Raw genomic sequence first — 7,312 nt, 5'->3', positions numbered from 1 at the left:
CATAAAAAGTACTCCACATGGTTCCAGAGGTTTAATAAAGGCCTTCAGAAGTGAATCGATGCGTTTCTGTAAGAAAAATGTCCATATTTAAAACTATATAAACCGTAATCTCTAGCTACGATTTAGGACTTGGGTGTAGCGTAAGCTCTGGTGGGAAGTTATGAATACGGAAGCACAGAGGAGAGAGCAAAATGAAACACCAGTCACAAATTAGAAGTACAAAACAAGGATTTGTAAAGAAAAAGTTAAATATGTGACCCTGGACCACAAAAAATATATCTGTAGCAATTTTTTTCTTTTATGCCAAAAATTATTAGGATTAGGGATGCACCGAATCCGAATACCGAATCCTACTCGCATCCTTAATCACACGTTTTTAGCTGTGACTGTCCAGCTGCCGTACCTGAAGTTGCTGCATTTTGGCTGCTGTCTGTAGATTCCTTCATGCACAACTCGTATTCTTTTGGATGTTTTAGACGCAAATGTTTTAACATCGGCGATGTTGTGTACTGCTTAGGGTCCTTGCCACCACGAGACAAATTGGCATTGCAAATTGAACATAAAGCTCGACTTGAATCGCCTTCTTTTGGTTGAAAGTACTGCCAAACAAAACTTTTTTTGCTTACGAGTTCCATTTTCAGATTCTTACAGCCTACTACATTCCAACGGGTCCTATGTAAACACCTTCACGTAATTAACGGCCGTGTGACGTCGTAGTGCAAGTCTAGGGTTCGGTTTCGGTGGAAAATAAATCTAAGGTTCGGCCGAAACCAAACCCCATCAAAAATCCCAGGATTCGGCCGAATCCGAATCCGAATCCTGGATTCGGTGCATCCCTAATTAGGATATTAAGTAAAGATCATGTTCCATGAAGATATTTCCTACGTAAATATATCAAAACTTAAAGTAATATGCATTGCTAAGAACTTAATCTGGACAACTTTATAGACAATTCTCTCAATATTTAGATTTTTTCTAGATTTTCAAATAGCTGTATTTCTGCCAAATATTGTCCTATTATAACAAACCATGCATCAGTGGAAAGCTTCATTTCAAAATTTTCAAAAATGGACCCTTGTGACTGGTTTTGTGGTCCAGGGTCGCATATAATAAATATTTTAATGAAATATAAAATTTAAATATTTAAAAAATTAAATTTACGGACTTCCATAGGCCCTCATTTAAAATGTGCAAAAGCTTGTCAGATTGATCAGCAGGGCGGAGCTTAGTGAAAGATCAATTTCACCTTCCCTCTCTCTTCCATTCTTTCTTTTTCCCGTCACGCATGGGTTTAACACCCATCACCCTTTAACAAAGCACTCTGCCTATTGTAAGAAGATCTATTTTAATGCCGGCATGACCGGGATCCAGTTGACCAAAAATGGCGGTCGTGCACACGCACACACACAGGCGCTCACACATCACAAATAGAAACCAATTCGGGTCGATCCCATCATCTGAACCTGAAAAGGCATTCCCACGGGCGCTGGCCTTCATATTTTTATATCCACAGATCAAACAGATAATAATGGTAGTCATTCGGAGCGGGCGGCTCTATCTTTGGAACAGGGCACAATAGAATCTACTGCTGGACTGTCAGCGATGCGTCAAGATCAGGCCAAGGCCGCGGTTAGCCACAGACTGCAGTTTTGGCTCTGAGCGCTTAAAGGACTGGTAAATGGTGACGTAAAAAGCCTAATGAAGGGAAATCTGTGGTCATAACCGCACTGATGTTACCAAACCCAGCAGTGCTGTTTGGTCAGGAGTGGAAGGAATGAGGGTTTGTATGTGAATCTGGAAAAAGCGCTGTATGAAACCATGCTAAGCATGTTCCTGTCATTGTACACGCAGCATGTCGGCCACAAGCGCTTTCGCTGATGACTTTTTGGAGCACATAGGCACAAAAGAAGTGTGTTCGAAAGGAAATGTAAAATAAAATGTGAAGGCATAAGTGGAAGAGCAGACGGATGGGCTGGGAAGGGCTCAGCCACACTGATTAGCACATTAGATTGTATTTATGTTAATCTTATTCCTTCTTTCTCTGTTTCTTTTTCTCTTTCTTTCATTTTCCATCTCTCTTTTTGATTTATACTTCATCCAGGTCGCAAGCAGAGGAGAGACCAAATCCGTCACCAATGGTGAGTGAAGACTAAATAATATTAGTCTTCCATATCCATTGAAAAGCAATTTGTCAATTCACAATCACAAGCTATTGGAATGTGTTTGATATTTTCAAATACGTTCAAACTAATTCACATAAGTATGTGGACCAATAAGATTTCAGAGTGGGCGGGGCAACTGCGATGATGAGTTTCCACAGTTAATACTTTTAAAGATTTGCCCTTCTACAGATTAAGGCCTAAAAAGGTCTTTTCCAACACAAATACACTACCAGTCAAAAGTTTTTGGACAATAATAAGCAGTCTCTTCTGCTCACAAAGCCTGCGTTTATTTGATTTAAAATACAGCAAAAGCAGTAATATTGTGAAATATTTGTACAATTTAAAATAACTGCTTTCTATTTGAATATATTTTAAAATTAAATGTATTCCTGCGATCAAGGCTGAATATTTTATTTTATTATTATTATCATCATCAGTATTTTAAACAGTTAAAACATTTCTCAGGATTCTTCAATTAACAGAAAGATCCAAAGAAGAGCATTTATCTGAAATAAAAACAATGAATAAATTAGACTTTAAAATATATTTAAATAGAAAGCAGTTATTTTAAATAGTAATGTAGTGTACTGGTAGTGTATTTGTGTTGGAAAACAAAACAAAAATACTGAGAAATATATTATTTTCTGAAGTGCATGCAAAATCTAATGCAACAAATTTAGGACTTTCACTCTGATTTAAGTCCATTTTATTCCTTAATCTGCAGAAGGACAAATCAAGATGTTTTAAGGCCTTACTGTTTTAAAATTTTTTGACTGGTAGTGTATCTAAAAATTGTTAAATCAAGATACATTTAGATGCAAATTAGTCTTTTTTTCTGAGATACTGAATAATATTCATGCTTCAAACAAGAACAAATGTCTGTCAACTGGTTATGAAAACTTGTTGGTTTTTCTAAACCCATTGGCAGATATTTGGTTATTTAATCATACCTTGCTTCATTTTGATCAATTTCTCATAAAACAAGACTTCTTATGTCATTTTATTCCTCAAGTAAATGCATCTTGATTTAAAAATCTTTATACATTTACACTGGAAAACGAGACTGATTAAATACACTAATGAAAAAGCAGCTTGATCAAAAAGTACAGTAAAATGTATTTTTTATTCTAGTCGTTAGGAGCATAGCATTTTTTATTATTTTATTTAATATTTATTTTTATTTTATGATTTCATTTTATTTTTTATTGTTATTTTTTGTAAAATAAATAAAAAATGAATGGTGATCTGTTGGAAGTTGTATTTTCAAACTTTGAAGCATTGCTGATACAAGATATTTACATTTAGAGAGTGATTTATTCCTTATATTTTCTTTAATTGGTCTTAAGAAGTCTCTACAGAGAAGTGTATTAACATCATAAGCTTTGTGTTATATTACCTTGGCATTTAATTACAGAAAACCAATTTTTGGTTATATTTGTTATAGTTTCCATTTACCAATATAACATTTTACCCAACTATGTGAAAAGAAAGCTCAGTTGAAACCAAGCAATCGTCTAAATGTCCTATTGGCTAGTTTGGATAAGGATTTTAGCTTTTAGACTGCAAAAAAAGCCAAAAGCTTGCTTGGTTAGGATACTGTGTACGTTTTATTGCACATGTGTGTTTGCATTATAGTTTGTTTCTTTCTCCTATACATCTATCTGTGTCCCTGAGTGGTCACAGATGTCAAAAGTCCTGCCATATTGCACAACACCCACAATCCACTGATAAATCATCGCTGCAGGCATGTCATTCGCTGGCTGCAGTGCTTTAAAATGCCTCTTTGGCATTGTTTTCTATTTTAAATGCAGGCCATTTGTTTCTCTAGAAGAGGACGCGGTGGCCTTTGAGCGTGCCAAGCATTTTTTTGGGTAATGGGCGACAGGTCGCTGCTCTATCCTGCCCCAAAGCACCCTCCCCCACCCCGCTCTGCTCGTCCTCAATATCAAGCTGTGGATTCTGGGCGTCTGTTAGTGCCAGCAGGGCTAAGGCTGCGTGTTTGTCACATTACTGCATGGGCCGATAGAAGATTAGCACGGCCGCATGCCGTATGGAGATGTCTTGAAAACTTAATTCCTTCCAACCACTTAAAAATGGTCCGACGGCACATATTTAAGAGATTCTTTCGTATCTAAGAGCTGTTTTTAGCTCTGGAGACCAAGAAATAAAAGAGTGTAGATCATATACAGCTAAGTGTACAAGGGTTTTTAATTGCCTATTTTGTCTCTGCCAGACAAAATATGACCTAGATCCCATAAAGAACAGGCAATGATCATGTTTAAATGTTTTGTATGATAATCATTCTTTAATATTCTGTACATTTGGGTAAAATTTAACACACACTGCTGTTCAAACGTTTGCGATCAGTAAGAATGCTTTTGAAAGAAGTTCCTTATGCTTATCTAGGCTGCATTTATTTGATCGAAAATACAGAAAAAACTGTAATATTTTAAAATATTATTGCAATCTAAAATAATGGTATTCTGTTTCAATATACTATAAAATATAATTTATTTCTGTGATGCAAAGCTGAATTTTCTTCAGTCATTACTCCAGTCTTTAGTGTCATATGATCCATCAGAAATCATTCTTATGTGCTGACTTATTATTAATGTTGGAAATAGTATTTTTTTAGTAACCTGTGAAACTTTAAAAGGTTAAAAAGAACAGCATTTATTTAAAATATAAATATTTTTAACAATATACACTACTGTAAGTGTGAGGGCAGTCATTTTTATGTTTATTTATTTATTTATTCTTGATAGAAATTAATACTTATTTAGACTTATATTGTAAAATTATCTATTTAAAATAAACGCTGTACTTATAAACTTTTATTCATCTAAGAATCCTAAAAAATATATTACAGGTTCCAAAAAATTTTTATAATGCTGAACATTCGGATTTGCATCACAAAAATAAATTATATTTTAAAATATATTAAAATACAAAAAACTTTATTTTTAAATTGTAATAATTTTTCACAATATTGCTGTTTTTTTTACATTAAAAATCTTACCGATCCCAAACATTTGGGAGATCGATTGACTAGAGATCGTATTTCACTGATTCTTAACCAGGCTGAATTTATTTGATCAAAAATGCAATAAAAACTGAAATATTGCGGAATATTAAAATATGAAAAAAAGAGTTGTTCTATTTTAATTTTTTTTTTCTTATGATATAAAGCTAAATTCAGAATATTTCCTCCAATCTTCAGTGTCTCACAATCCTCCAAAAATCATGCCAATATGCCAATTTTCTGCTATTCATTAATTATTATAAAAAGTGTGCCACTTACTTTTTTTTTTTTTTTTACATTTACATTAAATTTTAGGAGTCTTTGATCAATAAAATGTTCATAAGAACATTCAGATTTTTTCAAAAAAAATTTCCCTTATTAATGCATGCATAATTCTGAATAGTACATATTCAGTTTGTATTAAGTTTGAATTTCTCTTTTGTCTTTTAACAGGAATGGGCCATTAACCTTTCAAAGAAGCCAGAGAGGCAGGGACCAAGAGAATGCACAACATTCCTTTTTTTTTTTTTTTTTTTTTTTACTTTTATTAATACCAAAAAAAAAAAAAATACAAGCATTTTATACTGCCAGGAAGATCTATGTGAGTAGACACAGTATAAAAGAGAGAAAAATAAAAAAATATATATATTTTATCACTGTATTCACAGGTCACCGTCTTGCACCATCATAACATAAACGCAGTGCCTTTGCATGTAACTTCTGTTAGACTGAAACCAAGGCTGTGAAAAGCAACTTGCGACAAGCAACTTGTTTAGATGATATAACAGCAGCAGCCGACTCAAACCATCACGAGATTCCTTGAAAAGGAGGACGAGGAGTAGCAATCCGAATTGTCTTTTTTCAAATCACATGTTAGTTAGCCTTCTCACCTGTTAATTTATAACTAAAGCAAAGCTTCACCTTGCATTTCATGCGTGTTCGCCAGTTCCAGACCGAATATGAGCACCCGTAGAGTAGCTGTATTTTGTACTTTTTGTCGTAACGACACTTTTTTAAAAAAACAAAAAATTGTCTTAATAATATATGTTAGCACATAGTGTAAGTTTTTGTAATTAACTATATATTGTACTGCTTGATACAAAATGGTCTTTGCCTTTGCTCTCAATATTATTTTATATCAAAGCAAGTTTTAATTCAGCCCATTATAGTCATACCGTTAGCATTATTAGCATTATCTTTGGCTTTTTTACTTTTGGAAACACTGGTCTGAAGGTGTTTTTGTAAGTGTTAATCGGTATTGGTTTAAAAAAAAAAGTTGAACTGTTGAACTCGAAAGAAAGGGAACGTGCACTTTTTGGCTTAAATTACATATTTGAGTACATTTCACAATTTTTGCATATCTAGCAAGGACAACGAGAAGGACCAATTCATGTTCATTGTTCAAGTGTTTCATCTTTCTTCTTTCCATCGCAATCATACTAAATTGCAACGCGGATGTTGTCGGCTTTCAATACAGCGCTAGTTGGCAGAACGCTAGTTAATGTCGTCATTTAAGCGTGTATCATTTCTGACGACAAAGAATATCCAGTTCTGCCGCCGTAGCTTATCGCGAATGTCTCTAAATGTTCAACGTTCCTGTATTCTGCTTGTATTTTTTGACAATCAAGTTTTGTACTATTTGTTTCAACACTTATGTTAACACTATGCAAGTCGCACCACCTTTAATTGCAAATGCCTTGTTACAAATATGACCGTTTGTAGCCGATAGTTCCATACAGAGCAACTGTTTCAACTTGTACCATTGTCTCAGTGACCACAATAAAGAGACCAATGAAAAACACCTGTGATTGTGTGTTTCACAATACTCCATGTATCACATATCTGGCATGCTCAGCTCTCTCTAACAATAGGCTCAGCGCAAGCAGCCAATCAGAGCATAGAAGGGAGGTCACATGATCTGGCAGGTCTGTATTAGGTGAGCTTTGGGTTAGTTTGAAACTGTCTGCTGCCCCGACCCTCGAGACAAGACCCCATCTCTCGTTCTTCCTAGTGAGATCTAAGGTACGTTTCTTTATAACTAAAATCAAGCAATTGCATGCCTACCGGATTAAATTAATTGTGGGAAGTTTCCCATAATGTGTAAATCAGGCCTGAGGATTGGCCTCTT

The 7,312-nt window shown here is 34.7% G+C and overlaps 1 long non-coding RNA gene across 1 annotated transcript; it reads left to right on the top strand.

The window, feature by feature from the left end:
• Positions 1-7: 7 nt before the first annotated feature.
• On the top strand, positions 8-6,985 carry LOC141333285 (uncharacterized). Its single transcript, XR_012355392.1, has 2 exons — positions 8-2,138; positions 5,638-6,985. It is a non-coding gene; the product is annotated as an uncharacterized lncRNA (long non-coding RNA).
• Positions 6,986-7,312: the final 327 nt, after the last annotated feature.

The sequence above is a fragment of the Garra rufa genome, chromosome 4, assembly GCF_049309525.1.
Source record: "Garra rufa chromosome 4, GarRuf1.0, whole genome shotgun sequence".
NCBI lineage: Eukaryota > Metazoa > Chordata > Actinopteri > Cypriniformes > Cyprinidae > Garra > Garra rufa.
Note: the sequence above shows the minus strand (reverse complement) of the source record. Positions and strands in the feature narration are given on the sequence as shown.